At 37.9% G+C, this 16,835-nt stretch overlaps 1 protein-coding gene and 1 pseudogene across 2 annotated transcripts in view; one reads left to right on the top strand and one right to left on the bottom strand.

The window, feature by feature from the left end:
• The window catches only part of LOC145284812 (uncharacterized), a 388,485-nt gene that overhangs the window by 236,865 nt on the left and 134,785 nt on the right, over window positions 1-16,835 (bottom strand). The gene's annotated exons all lie outside the window — the stretch shown is intronic.
• Window positions 15,585-15,701, top strand: LOC145285055 (5S ribosomal RNA; annotated as a pseudogene).

The following is a 16,835-nucleotide window of genomic DNA, read 5'->3' as shown; positions in this document are numbered from 1 at the left end:
CAATTTACGTGGGCGATGCATGTCTAAATAAAAAATTTGTAGAAACGCTCTAATATTTAAAAAGAAATTCTATAAAAATGTGATTGTGCAATGTAATAGATATTACAAATAAAATGTAAAGAAGCATACGAAATGTATCGGCCTAATATGTTTCGCTTATATCCCAGTGGTTTCGATTACTCATTGAACAGCGCTTAAATAATAAATTCCACGGTTTCGTTTCTTCACGCTTCCCCCCTCTCTCTATCTCTCTCTCTCACGCACACATCACCTGTCTGTTTACATATATGTATACATGTATGGATGTTTGTATGTCTGCCTAAAACTTTCGACATAGGCGACGGATTGTTTTAGAAGCTCGACCCTTTGGACGACAAGTATAAAAAAAAATGACTAAAAACATTAATTACTTCATCTTCAATTGGGCACTTTTCTACAAGGAGAGGTCGCTTTTTTCGCTGATATTTTTGAAAGTCATCCCCTCTTTTCGATTGAGTAGCCTTAATTTAAACCTTCGCCACTTCCGGTTTGGCGATGGACGCAACAGCCAAGACGTAACGTTTTATTTTTTCACGTTCTTTTCCTCCTTCGCAATACGGGTTCGAGCCTGCCTGCCTACTATCACTTTTTTGTTTTTGCTCAAACCCCACCCCGAAAACCCCCAGGAAACATCGGACACCAAGACTAATATATATATATATATATATATATATATATATATATATATATATATATATATATATATATATGTAGTCTTGGAAGTTTTTAACCTTTAAAACTAAACAAAAAATGTTCATTCGTTAGAAAACCATTTAGTCAGTAAGTCATTCAATCACCTGCAAGCACTGCATAAACCTGCTCTCTCGAATTCACTATTGTACTAGTAATAATTTATTTTTAAGGCATCATCAGTTGTTTGCCATGAAACACTGGAAATCTGTTTCTGAAAATCGGGAAATTTTCTGTTGAACTAATCATTTTTACACTGAAAAAGTGGTTACTCCCAAATAAAGGGTTCCATCCGAAAGCAAGGAAAAGAATAAAAATCAAATCAAATATTTAATCAATTAATTTATAAATTAAGTTTTATTCCGTAAAGAAAAGAATCTAGAATCCAAAATCTGAATGAATACAGTTACATTAGAATATAGCAAATAATCCATGAATGAATCAATAGCCATTAAATTTGAGCATAGCAAATAGTCCATGAATTAATCCCCATTAAATTTGAAGATAGAAAATAATCTACGAATTAATACCGATTAAATTTGAACATAGCAAATAGTCCATGAATTAATACCTATTAAATTTGAACATATCAAATAACCCAGGAATCAATACTCCTTAAATTTAAATATAGCAAATAATCCATGAATTAATACCAGTTAAATTTGAACATAGCAAATAATTGATGAACTAATACCCATTAAATTTGATCATAAAAAATAATTCATGAATCAATACCCATTAAATTTGAACACAGCAAATAAGCATAAGAATTAAGACTCATTAAATTTGATCATACAAAATAATCTATGAATCAATACCCATTAAATTTGAACAGAGCAAATAATACAGGAATTAATACCCATTAAATTTAAACATATCAAATAGCCCATGAATCGATACTACTTAAATTTGAACATAGCTAATAATCCATAAATGAATACTGCAAAAATTTGAACATAGCGAGTAATCTATGAGTAAAGTCTTTTTAAATTTGAACAAAGCAAATAGTCCATTAATCACTATACCTTAAATTTGAACGCTTTAAACTGCAACGAAGGGGCGCGATGCTCATAGTAAAGTCCAAAAATTAATTACATTTCTCAATAATCTATAATTCGTAGGTAAAAAAATGAATTATATTGTATGGATATTTAGGCAGAATTCTTTCATATAAACAAACATTGCTAAAAATAACAATACTTTAACTTTATTATACTTTTTCTTTAAATTTTGCATCGATGTTTTTGCGTGTAAATTAATTGTTTGTTATTATAAATATTTAATCTATGCTGCCAATGTTTGACGAACATTTTCGATTCTTCGTCGGATCATCTGGCTAATAAACGGAGAAAATCCGTAGAAAAGAAGTGAATTTTAAAAGATAGTCGGGGACGAGCACTTGAAGTGAGTTAAACGCCCCCCCCCGGACTTGCACAGTTTCAGTGTGTTTATTTTAATTACATGGCACCAGAATTAGCGTCACTAGGTAAAATTGTATTACATTAAACATATAAAAATATTATTGCCGTTTTTTTTTTTACTTAGTGTCATTAATTATAGGTTGCTGAGTTACGTAGCAAACCGTAAACTACATCTTAACATGAATTTTTTTGTTTGTTAATCTATCTATTCATGATTACATCGAAACAGTAATATCAATTGTTGATTTTAGGCAAACTGGCAAATATTTGGCATATATAATAATGGACACTCACCAAAAGACTAGAAAGAAAACTAGACGGCACATACACCCGTATGCTACGAACATTATTAAATATATCTTGGCAAAATCATTCCACGAAGCAGCAACTTTATGGCAACCTACCTGCCATATCTAATACCATCAGAGAAAGACGCCTACGATTTGCTGGTCATTGTCTGAGAAGCAAGCATGAATTGGTGAGTGATGTATTGTTACTGACTCCACAACACGGACGCGCAAGCAAAGGACGACCTAGATCTATGTACATCCAGCAAATAGCACACAACGCCAACTATGAACCTGAAGATCTGAGGCAGCTGATGGAAGACGGGAAACTCTGGAGAAGAAGAATCACGTTGGTCCGGACAAGGAGCCTGTCATGATGATGATGATGAACATGCAATAATTTCTGTTTACTTTTTATTAAAAAGCTATTCCGATAAACTGAACAGGGGAAATTTTGTTTTTACTTTTAATAATAATAATAATAATAATAATAATAATAATAATATCGAAATTATACTAAGAACAAGAAGACGGGAAAAGAAAAAAAAGCCGACAAAGTCACGTTCTATCTATCTCTCCCGTATTAAGAAAGCTACTCCAGTCAAGGAAAAAAGGGAAATTTGATTTTTGCTTTATATATAATATAATATTAATACACGATGTAGGAGAAAAAGAAGTAAAGAGAGAAAGAAGAAAGACAACTAGTAAAATGTGAAGGAAAAAAACTTTCATTTCCCAAGGGAGCCTGTTTTTTTCTTTTTAGTTCCCGGACAAACCGACGCCAACTCGGAGGAAAAAAAAAACGATATTTCTTATTTGTTGTCAAGGGAGCCGGTTGAGATGTATGAACAATAGAAAGAAAAAAACAATTACACTGGAAAGCAGTTTTGAAACAATATTCAATATTTTTTTCACTTGATTGAGTCGAAAATTGTTGGTTCGTTTAAAACAAGCCTTCTACCACATCAAGCTTATTTTTAACCTATTGCCTACCAGTTGAACAAGGGCGATTTTAACGTTTCTTTATAAGTAATAGAAATTGGCTGGAGCAATTGTTACAGGCACGAATTGTAGACTCGATATACCAGGATCGAATTTTGTCTGCGCTATTTTTTTTTTTTCCACAAAAGAGTCACCTTTTATCAAGGCACGGAGGCTACTCGAAGATAAGAATTAATGAGTTTACTAAACGGCGATCCTACAGTTAAAGACTAATCACATGTGAACTTAGAGGTCCAGTCAAGTCCTTCTGGGGACCTTTGTGGCCTTCGAGCCAAGAAGAAATAACATACATAAACAAGATCAAAGTGTAGTATCTGTTCCGGCAGATGCTGCACTTAAGATAATTTGTACCAGTCAATGGAGGGGAAACCCTCTATACTGGGAACCGCCTGGGTAATACCTAGGAGGTCCACCCTCCCAGGCCTTGCCACCGGGCTTTCCGGTGGGGCAAGTTTATTGCTTGCTGCCTGAGGCGCCCCGACCGGGGAATGCCGACGGGGTTACTCAGGCAATTTTTAAAATTGCAGGAGTGCCCCTCCTTTAGGGGAGCCTGCGGGGTTCCCACTTTCCGGCCTTGTGCCACATAATGCTGATGTGGGCAGCATTTAAATAAAAACCCTCTATACTGGGACAATTATTATTTTTGGTAACCAGAGTGCCCCCTTTTTGCCTACTTTTAGGGGAGCTGGTTTTTACCTCACATTAAAAACGGCCTTGTGCCTAATTTGCTCAGTGGGGGAGCAAATAAATACCATCTGTTCCGGCAGATACTGCACTTAAGATAATTTGTACCAGTCAATGGAGGGGAAACCCGCTATACTGGGACAATTATTATTTTTGGTAACCAGAGTGACCCTTTTTAGGGGAGCTGGTTTTTACCTCACATTAAAAACGGCCTTGTGCCTAATTTGCTCAGTGGGGGAGCAAATAAATACCATCTGTTCCGGCAGATACTGCAAGCTATGACTAGCTATGACTAGCTATGACTAGCAAAGACCAGATGTGGGGGCAACCCCACATGTCTGACTTTTAACCAGCTCCCATTTCCCACCTCTCGGGAGCTGGTCCCTTTTTCCCCTTCCCCCTCCCTTCACTCCTCACATTAAAAATCGGCCTTGTGCCTAATTTGCTCGGTGGGGGAGCAAATAAATACCATCTGTTCCGGCAGATGCTGCACTTAAGATAATTTGTACCAGTCAATGGAGGGGAAACCCTCTATACTGGGACAATTATTATTTTTGGTAACCAGAGTGCCCCCTTTTTGCCTACTTTTAGGGGAGCTGGTTTTTACCTCACATTAAAAACGGCCTTGTGCCTAATTTGCTCAGTGGGGGAGCAAATAAATACCATCTGTTCCGGCAGATACTGCAAGCTATGACTAGCTATGACTAGCAAAGACCAGATGTGGGGGCAACCCCACATGCCTGACCATTAACCAGCTCCCATTTCCCACCTCTCGGGAGCTGGTCCCCATTTTCCCTTCCCCCTCCCTTCACTCCTCACATTAAAAATCGGCCTTGTGCCTAATTTGCTCGGTGGGGGAGCAAATAAATACCATCTGTTCCGGCAGATACTGCAAGCAAAGACCATATGTGGGGGTAACCCCACATATCAGACCTTGGTCAATGTAGGGGAAACCCTTCATACCAATTGTCACTATCCAGCTCCCCCTACTCCCCGGGGAGTTGGTCCCCATTTCCCCTTCACTCCTCACATTAAAAATCGGCCTTGTGCCTAATTTGCTCGGTGGGGGAGCAAATAAATACCATCTGTTCCGGCAGATACTGCAAGCAAAGACCATATGTGGGGGAAACTGCACATATAAGACCTTGGTCAATGTAGGGGCAACTCTTCATACCAATTGTCACTATCCAGCTCCCCTACTCCCCGGGGAGTTGGTCCCCATTTCCCCTTCACTCCTCACTTTAAAAATCGGCCTTGTGCCTAATTTGCTCAGTGGGGGAGCAAATAAATACCATCTGTTCCGGCAGATACTGCAAGCTATGACTAGCTATGACTAGCAAAGACCAGATGTGGGGGCAACCCCACATGCCTGACCTTTAACCAGCTCCCATTTCCCACCTCTCGGGAGCTGGTCCCCTTTTTCCCTTCCCCCTCCCTTCACTCCTCACATTAAAAATTGGCCTTGTGCCTAATTTGCTCGGTGGGGGAGCAAATAAATACCATCTGTTCCGGCCTGCAAGCAAAGACCCACATATCAGACCTTGGTCAATGTAGGGGAAACCCTTCATACCAATTGTCACTATCCAGGTCCCCTACTCCCCGGAGTGTTGGTCCCCATTTCCCCTTCACTCCTCACTTTAAAAATCGGCCTTGTGCCTAATTTGCTCAGTGGGGGAGCAAATAAATACCTCAAAGTGTAGTATCAAAAAATGAACATGAACAAAAAACTTAGGCACAAGGCCAACTCAAAAGGGAGGAAACAGTTGGCCTTGTGCCTAAGTTTTTTGTTCATGTTCATTTTTTGCCTGAATAAAAGATTTAATATCTCAAAGTGTAGTATCTGTTCTGCAGTCCCACTTATAAGACCATTGATCTTGTAGCAATTAGTTATTGGTCGATGTAGGGGCAACCCTTCATGCCTATTGTCACTATTCAGCTCCTCTTCTCCCCGGGGAGCTGGTTGCCCTTTCCCCCAATCTCTTCACATTAAAAAACGGCCTTGTGCCTAATTTGCTCAGTGGGGAAGCAAATAAATACCGCCCAGCCAAGTCCTTCTTTATGGTTGTTGTCCAGGTCTTCAGCTGCTTGCTGATACGCTTCCAGCAGACAGAGGCAGAGTTGATTACGTTACGACACAGTATGGACAGCTGAATGAAGACAATCTATCTCTAGAGAATCAAATCAAGTAACTCAGTTCGAAATTCACCGATGTTTACCGAATAATTACGAAAAAGAAAGGGAAACACAGAAGACTAAAGAATCCACTGACTGGAAGGTTTTAAAGCACGAAAAACAAAACAACAACAACAACAACAACAACAACAACAACAACAACAACAATAATAATAATAATAATAATAATAATAATAAGAAGAATAATAATAAGAATTATTATTATTATTATTCTTATTCTTCTTCTTCTTATTATTATTATTAATATTATTATTATTAATATTATTATTATTATCATCGATGTTTAACCTCAAACAAGGCATACGGTCACTTATTCGTAATGGTTTACTATTTGGGACCAGATTTGTAATAATACGGTTTATGGAGTTGGGCAGCGAGATGTGTGCTCTACATATCTGTACAGTCAAGGAAGCAGGGGCCCGGGAGGGAATTCCAAAGTGCAGCAGTCCGAGAGAAATTCTAATCGATTAGATGCCTTTACGGCATCTAGAAATCTCTACAATGTAGGGGTGGGATTTTGTTGTTTGTCGGGGATATTGCCGCCGAAGGAGTACTAGTGCTCGGAGTTCGTCAGAGCACCTGCCATTGGAATACTTCTAAAACAGGCACAAGGCTGCCAAGTTTCGGTGATGCGACAGAGGTTGGAGTTTAGTTGATAGTTCAGGACCTATTAGGTTAGCGACTTTTTCTTGAACCCTATCTAGGAACGAAAGACTAGTTGCTGATGCACTAGTCCGGATGTGACAACAGTACTCCATGCATGGGCGAACCGTGAACTTGTAGTTTAGCCTAGGATTTAAGTTAAAAATTAATAGTAGGTTGGCGACTACGATAAAAGACATCTAAAGAAAGCCGAAGAGTTCAAGAGCCGAGACTTTATGAATATAAAGAGTTCGGAAGTAATATGAATGTCAGCCATACTTTATCCATGAAATGTTAAAAATCATGGAGCATAGTTCTTATCGATTTGCCTCCGCACGAGAGCAGAGTCAAACCCCAAAACGATTGTAATATTGAGAAAATCCAACCTTCAAAAGAAAGACACATTGAATTGACATAAAGATATAAATTATTTTAAGTTAAGAAAAATTTCTTCACTGACCTAGGACAGAAAAAAAACGAAGAGTAGTATCCAAACAGATACTACACTTAATCAAAAATCCCAGAACTATTGTAGCACACTTTTACCATAAATCTCTGAAGATCTGCCTATCAGTGTATCCGTGTTCGCATTTACGTATGTGTGTGCTTTTTTTTTTGTATATGTGTGTCTGTGGGTGTGCGTGTCTATGTGTGAGGCTCTATGTGTGTGGGAACCTGATTATTCAGGTTTTTTTTAAATATGTTTACGTATGTCTCTACACGTAAGCATGTGTTAGCGTCGCCGCGCAGAAATGAGGGAAAATGTCTGAAATCGTGCGATCGCTTCCAGCCGTCGTCATCTCGGCAGGTTCTCCCAGGAGGTCAACAAGTGCACTGAACAACCCGACACAAAGAAAAAACGCACATCACCCACCTGCCTTATATTCCTTTTCTTTCCGATTCCTTTTACTTTACGCTTTTAATATTTTTTTTAACCTCTGGCAGATTCATTTTGTTTTTATTTCATATAACTCTATCTTCCCCCTCTCTCTTCCTTCCTCTCTCTCTCCCGCTCTCTCTCTCTATTTTTCAAGTTGTTTCTATTTTTCTTTCTGGTCGCTCTTTGTATTGGACGAGAGAAAACCATGGGATTTCTATCTTACAAATTCCCAATTGCTTTGTTAGAACCGCCATGTTTGATAATTGAATTGTCTTCAGCTTATAGATTTTCAGAACCTTTATAACAAATAAAAAATAATTTAAAGGTATTGTATTGAATCTTATTACAAACCGTGTGTATCAGATGTTTGATATAAATCGAAAAACGAATAAATTAATAGATCAAAGGACAATATTACAAACCGACAGAAATATGATAGCATGGTACATCATATAATATATATATATATATATATATATATATATATATATATGTATATATATATGTATATATATGTATATATATGTATATATAATGTATATGTATATATATAATGTATATATATATAATGTATATATATATAATGTATATATATATAATGTATATATATATGTATGTATATATATATATAATGTATATATGTTCCTCTTTTCTTTAAATGCCTTTTTGTATTTAAAACTTCTTAATATTTCGGTGATACAACTTCTTGTTCAGAAAACAGTACAGTAATAATCTTGATATCCTATAAAAGAATTTTGTGCCCTAAATATTAGGACATCTAATACATAAATCTAATCTTTTCAAATTATCAGAAATTTATGTTAATTGAAATGGCTATACTTCTGAAAAATCGATATTTGATTCTAACTTTCCTACACACATCTAATTAAATAAATGCGAAGATTGTAACAGTTTATCACTTCTATTTTATCAGAAAAAAAACGGATTAATGCTGTTTAAATCAATAATACAACATGATATTTTCAAATAACGATCAAAAGACACTTCTTTAAGTGTCTGATTTACATGACAATGAAAAGAACAAAAACAACAAACAAGACAACAACAAAAAAAGCAAAAAACAAACAAACAAACACAAAACAAAAACAAAACAAAAACAAAACAGAATTGTCGAATAAATCCCTGCAAAATAATAATCAGAACGTTCCCGTCTCGGGAATTCCGACTCAATTTATCGGAAACGAACGAAAGTAGCGGTTTCTCGGTTCGGTTAAAGTGTCAAGACAAACACTTTGACACATCTCACGAGTGCGCATGCGTGTCGTTTCTGTCGGCGGCGCTTTTCGTTTGTGCTGATCAACGGCCTGTTTCTACCCCACACCCACCCAACTCTCTTGCCCCTATCGTCGATACGGTGAGGTCCCGCGAGACGCTTCGGGACTTTTTGAGAACAAAGAAGAAAGAGTAAGCTAACCCACGCGACCAATCCCGGTTCCCTTTCTGACCAACCTGACACCCTCACCACATTTTAACCCTTACTCCACATCCCCACACACCCACGGGATTTAAGGGCGAACTATTGTCCAAAAACAGCCAATACCTCTAATGAAAGCCGACAAAGACAAAATCCTACACACGCCCGCTTAATGAATAACATTGCATTTCTAACGTGATGAACGATACTGCTACTGGTAATAATAGAGGTGATATTACTTCTGCTGATGACAATAATGGTCGAGTGATACTGCTGCTGATGATAATAATGATGTTAGCAATGATGATGATGATGATGATGATGATGATGATGGTGATACGAGTCATCCAATATATTCCTAATCGTCAAATAATTACGTTTGTCTATGATAATGCTGATTCTGATATTGTCGATTACAAAAGAATTGTGGATTAGTTTGTGAGGTAGATGTGCGTGTCGTAATGGTTATCAATGACATTTTTCGATCCGAGTTCAAATCCAGTCTGATTTTCGCGTTACTATACTCAAATAATGATAGATGATGTACAAGGTCGGTGACCCGGTTCCAGTTTTAGCAGGAACGGTTGTTTCCACAAATTTTATATGCAAACGACAAGCGACCTATTGAAAACCAATTTGGCAACTATTGGTAACAGATTATGACCGGAATTAAGAAGCAAGTAATTTGATATAAGCAGCATATTTCTGCATTTTTTAGATGAGGATTGATTATCCGTATTATTTAGATTCTTCGGACTAGTGTTCTCATCTTTTGTGTTATTTTCACAACGTTACAGTCGGTGTGACCCCTGACCTTATTCAGGTATATTTTGTCGAACTTTGAAATCGTTTTTTTAGAACTCTGGAATCTTTTAGACGAAGCAGGAATCTGCACGGACTTTTGAACGGAACACCTTATTCAAGCCACGCAAGTAGCATGCTCTCAACAACACGTTTCAAAGTTAGACCAGAGAAATAAAATAAATGAATAAATAAAATAAGATAAAAACGGAGGAACAGGTGCACGACATGCGTTGCTTTTCTTTTCGTACTCTTGAACGAAATACACATGCTTCTCTTGGTTTCCTTTGCAAATCATGAGGACGATTGCATTCGCAAATTATCTGAAAGTTTGTTCTGCATTTACTTGCAGGTGAAATACAAAAAATAAAAATAAAATAACAGAAAAGTTGTTTGAACCATTCGCACCATTTCATTGCTTCTTGCGACCTTCGCTTATGTTATTCGACTTTTGTAACATCGTTTACTGTACACGTTGCTATGCAAGCAAGATTTACAGGCACAACCCGTGGCCAATCTAGTCTAGCTATGGACTCGATAAACGCTTCCATTAAGAGGTCATCCATTTTAGAGTAATCTATCTGCTTCTATCGAACTACTATATAATAAAGTAATCTCGATTTTCCCGTGCATTTCCGATTTCAATACGAGAATAATTTAACCCTGCACAAGTCCTTCACACTCATTACTTACAGAACTTTCGTAAAAAAATATTGCGTTTCTTTCAAATAAACTACTTCTCACAAATAGGCAGTCCCACACAAAAGGTAGCAAATAGTTTTACTCTCTATCCATTATATCCTTTCACTCCTCTCACATCACCGTCTTACTTCTTTAACGAGTACAATTATTTTTTTAGTCTATTTCATTTGTTCAATCATACTAGTTTCAACATACATTGAGAAAATAATACACGCTCCTTCACTTTAACTTGCATTATAAATGAGGTCGGGAATGTATTCGAAGAATCAATAAATATCAGAATGCTTGACTCCCTTCCTATTATTAATACTTTTAATCATTTTTTTTAGTATACTTGTTTGATATAGTTTTCTCTTGCTAATAACCATTTTCGTTCATTTCCGAAAATGGTTATTAGAAAGAGGGAACTAACCAAGTACAAGCAGAAGAAGAAATCAGAAGAAGGAGATGGCGATGGATCGGACACACCCTGAGGAAACAACAAACAAATATCACACGCCAGGCCCTGACCTGGAACCTTCAGGGAAAGAGGAAAAGTGGCCGACCAAAAAACACCTGGAGAAGAAACCTGGAGGTAGACGCTAAGCTGACCAGCTACTCCTGGAGGGAGTTGGAGCAAATCGCCCAGGACGGTGGACGTTGGCGGGCAGTTGTGGATGGCCTATGTCCCACCAGGGGCTCAAGGCTTAAGTAAGTAATAACCATTTGCTTTTATGCGCTTTTTTCTTTTTCCTCTTGTTCCCCCTCTTCCCTCTTTCTCCTAACCTACTCTTCACTTTTTGTGACGTCATCCGTTGTGTATGACGCTTTATGTGACGTAATTCAGTATACACGAAAACAAACAATCGACCAAGATCTATAAACTATTACTAGTATGCAATACATCCTGAGGTTTAAACGGTTCGTCTAGTAATCGTCACGTAACTCTTTGTCGAGAAAAAAACGCCATAAAGGATATTTCGCCGTCACTCATCAACCTTCTTTCCAGCTGTCCTTCTCTCCTATTGTGATCTGATAGGTGACGCCCTCATATTGTGACGTCATTTACTGTGCGTAGTATCCTTTTATTCTTGTCTATAGGAAACGCTAAAATATCTCTTTTTCTTTTTTTTTGGGGGGGGGGATTTATGAGCCGACGCTTCAGGGAAATTCCTAGTAAATATCATTTATTGATTTTAATAAAAAAAAGTCCAAAATAGTTTTGACGTTTCCATTTCCCTTTTTTTTCAGGAGGTGTTTCCAATAACATCAATGTCGATGGCTTTAATATTTGTTCTGAATAAAATACACAAAAATACTTTGTCTAAAAAAAGGTCTATTTGATTTGGGAGAAAAACGGAACAGAATGGGGGATCATTGAGGGCAATCGATACAGCGTGTTTTTTTTTCGGTTAATTATAAAGACGCCGGTTTTTATCCGACCATTTTTACGTTTCTGAATTTTTAGTCGCGTGCAAGCGACTCTATGAGTCACTCCGTCTGTCGGTTCGTCCGTAACACTTTTGTGCTTGGCCTTTTTGGTTAAGATCAAAGGTCTGTTGTTAATACATCCTGTTCTTTTTTTTAAGCTTTTCTTGGCCTTCGGGCCAAGATCAAAGTGTAGTATCTGTTCCGGCAGATACTGCACTTAAGATAATTTGTACCAGTCAATGGAGGGGAAACCCTCTATACTGGGACAATTATTATTTTTGGTAACCAGAGTGACCCCTTTTAGGGGAGCTGGTTTTTACCTCACATTAAAAACGGCCTTGTGCCTAATTTGCTCAGTGGGGGAGCAAATAAACACCATCTGTTCCGGCAGATGCTGCACTTAAGATAATTTGTGCCAGTCAATGGAGGGGAAACCCTCTATACTGGGAACCGCCTGGGTAATACCTAGGAGGTCCACCCTCCCAGGCCTTGCCACCGGGCTTTCTGGTGGGGCAAGTTTATTGCTTGCTGCCTGAGGCGCCCCGACCGGGGAATGCCGACGGGGTTACTCAGGCAATTTTTAAAATTGCAGGAGTGCCCCTCCTTTAAGGGAGCCTGCGGGGTTCCCACTTTCCGGCCTTGTGCCACATAATGCTGATGTGGGCAGCATTTAAATAAAAACCCTCTATACTGGGACAATTATTATTTTTGGTAACCAGAGTGCCCCCTTTTTGCCTACTTTTAGGGGAGCTGGTTTTTACCTCACATTAAAAACGGCCTTGTGCCTAATTTGCTCAGTGGGGGAGCAAATAAATACCATCTGTTCCGGCAGATGCTGCACTTAAGATAATTTGTGCCAGTCAATGGAGGGGAAACCCTCTATACTGGGAACCGCCTGGGTAATACCTAGGAGGTCCACCCTCCCAGGCCTTGCCACCGGGCTTTCTGGTGGGGCAAGTTTATTGCTTGCTGCCTGAGGCGCCCCGACCGGGGAATGCCGACGGGGTTACTCAGGCAATTTTTAAAATTGCAGGAGTGCCCCTCCTTTAGGGGAGCCTGCGGGGTTCCCACTTTCCGGCCTTGTGCCACATAATGCTGATGTGGGCAGCATTTAAATAAAAACCCTCTATACTGGGACAATTATTATTTTTGGTAACCAGAGTGCCCCCTTTTTGCCTACTTTTAGGGGAGCTGGTTTTTACCTCACATTAAAAACGGCCTTGTGCCTAATTTGCTCAGTGGGGGAGCAAATAAATACCATCTGTTCCGGCAGATACTGCACTTAAGATAATTTGTACCAGTCAATGGAGGGGAAACCCTCTATACTGGGACAATTATTATTTTTGGTAACCAGAGTGCCCCCTTTTTGCCTACTTTTAGGGAGCTGGTTTTTACCTCACATTAAAAACGGCCTTGTGCCTAATTTGCTCAGTGGGGGAGCAAATAAATACCATCTTTGTAATATAAAGTGGAGGATCACTTTTCAGTATTGATTTAATGTAAAATGATCACCCACTTTACAACCAGTCAGTCTCAAAGCCATTCAAGTCATTCTCCAGATCATTTAAGTTGTTTTTGAAGCATTCAAGTCATTCTTAAGGTCATTCAATTCATCCTTAAGTTCATTAAAGTCATTCTAAGTCATTTATTTTTTATTTATTTAAGTCATTTCAGCCCATTTTTCGGCCATTTTAGCTTATCTTTAAGAATTTCATGTCAATCCTACATTCAGGCATTCATTCATTACACGGGAGCACGCGACTAATAGCCATCGGCCTTGTTAAGATGAGTATTGATTATTCGTATTATTTGGATTCTTTGGACTATCGTTCTCATTAATTTATTTATTGCGGACTATTATTCTCATCTTTTTTTTCTTTGGTTGCTGTTTCACGACATTTCGACCAACTATTCCTCTGGCCTTCGTCAGGTGGTAACTACGGCGAGATAGGAACTCCAAATCTCCTAACTGCATTCTTAGCAATTACTGCCTACCATAGTTGTTGTCGTCTCACCACGTTTTGACCAAGCAAGCCTCTGGTTGGCTTTCTGTAGGATTGAAACTGCTATCCTCAGACAATGCTCACCTGGAACCGTAGAGATTCAACGTCTCTATCCACTGTACGACGGGCCTCGAAGTAATTGCTGAGAATGCAGTTAGGAGATTCGGAGTTCCTATCCCGTCGTGGTTACCACCCGACGAAGGCCAGAAGAATAGTTGGCCGAAATGTCGTGAGACAACAACTAAGAAAGATGAGGATGATAGTCCGCAATAAATAAATTAATAAATAAAACTCATCTCAATAATGAGTTCCAATTAAATAATATATATCGTTCTCATGTTGAATGTTATTTGCACAAGATTCCGGTCAGTGTAACTTCCAACCGTTCTTCAGGTCTGTCTTATCGGATTCGGGAATCTTTCAGTCGGACTCGGGAATCTCAACTGAATTTCAAACAAAACCGATTATTTAACTCTGGGTTAAGGGAAAAGAATAAAATACTTTGGTTTCGTAAACCATGGGTGAGTAGAAGTCCTAAGTAATACGCAATTGTATTTTGAGTGTTGTCCGCAGAGGATTGAATCTTCACCCCCCCCACCTTGTCCACTACAGTACGGATCGTTGTTTCCTCAAAATGAAAACAGTTGTCCAACAGATCTAAACCACACGTATGACCATTTTTATATTACATAATTTAGGGCAAATTTAATTGTCTCTCTTGTAAACATGTGCAATCGAATCATAAGTAGATTGGGGGAAAGAATAAACAGTTTGTGTGAACAAACCCTGTCATCCTATTTGCCTTCATTATATATATGCGCGCGTGTGTGACCTTGTGCGCGCGCTCTGAAATTATACATTAATATCTACTGAGTTTAAACAAGATTTGAATATTAAATACACGCAGACACAGACACACAGACACACCCACACACAGTAGCATATACAAGGAGTGGTGCTCACAACCCCCAAGTGATGTTGCCTATAATAACAGCGCTAAGCTAGATACTCCACCAGACTATACGACTTCTTATCTACAATAGACTACAAGAAAAAAGTGGTTATAATATAGTTCACTGGTTGATTGGAAAGAGAAAAATTAATAGTTTTTACTGCTTCATTGTTTGAGGTGTAAATCAGATTTAATTGAATATTCAAATATTGTTATATCTCATACAGAGATCAAGTGTAAGCTCTTAGAAGGGGGCCGCATGATTTCTGAGAATTTTGATTGATTTAAAATGAAACATTATACATATATATACATATATATATACATATATATATATATATACATATATATATACATATATATATACATATATATATACATATACATATATATATATACATACATATATATATATATATATATATATATATACACACACACACACACACAGCACATTCGCGTTGACACACCGGTTCTCGTCAGATCACCGAAGTTAAGCAACGTTGAGCTTGGCTAGTACCAGATGGGTGACCATTTGGGAATTCTAGGCGCTGTAAGTGCTTTTCGCTTATCTCGGCATTCTTTCCAGTCGTCCTGAACCTCCATTGCCACTGGTATTAAACGATGTCGACTTAGGAGAAATGTGATTGGAGGTTGCGCAACTCTTGCCACAAAAATTTCACGCGCAGGCACTTTTATAGGGGGTATCCATTGTCTGTTAAAACTGTATGAAGCCTATATATATGTGTGTGTGTGTATATATATATATATATATATATATATATATATATATGCATACATGTGTATATACGCATCTATATATATATGTACGTGTGGGTATTGCTTTTTATTATATATATATATATATATATATATATATATATATATATATATATGTTAATTTTTTTTATTATAGAGCGGAGGGAAATTTGTGTGTAACAAGTCGTTAATTTAAGCATAAGCACATTCTAAAATCAGTTTGTGTTCCGTGAAGCGACACAACCTCCGACCACTGAAAGGGTAGGCGTATATCTTGTTAATTAGATCACTGTAATTTGTTTATTTTAAAATTAGTCAGAATTAAAACCACTGTTCCGAAGCCAGTTATTTACAGAACGCAAATGACAAAACATGGGGTGGGAGGAATAAAATAAAATAAAAAATATACTATATGTATCGTTCGAAATGAGAAATAAGCAGAAGTCGCTTATGAAGAAGCCGAATTCAATTGGGGGTTTTACGCATGGTGAATTAAACTTGACTGCGCACAAGATTGTTTAAAAGATTCAAGCAAGAAAAAAATGTTTTCCACCCTTCTCTCTCTCTCTCTCTCTCTCTCTCTCTCTCGACAGATATAACACCCTCTTTCCCGTTCTCTGATATATCAACACGTGCGAATTACTCTTTCATCCCTTCTCGTCTGTACGTATTAAATATATTTTAAAATACATCCAAGCTCTTTCTCTTTCTCTTCTGCTGACTAATCGCTGAGTGTGAACGCGCGTTAGTCCACCGATCGGTCTGTCATGTTACATTTAAAATAGTACATTTGTCGGTTTGTAACGCTTATGTTTGGAACAGTATATTCGTCTATGTTAAATGCTTATGTTTGAAATAGCATATTTGTCGGTCTGTCATGCTTAATTTGAAATAGCATTTCGTCTGTCTGAAATAGCATATTTGTTGGTCTGGGA

This window comes from Euprymna scolopes, chromosome 9, assembly GCF_053919585.1.
Source record: "Euprymna scolopes isolate OS-2025 chromosome 9, ASM5391958v1, whole genome shotgun sequence".
NCBI classification, from domain to species: Eukaryota; Metazoa; Mollusca; class Cephalopoda; order Sepiida; family Sepiolidae; genus Euprymna; species Euprymna scolopes.
This window is presented reverse-complemented; position numbering and strand designations above follow the sequence as displayed.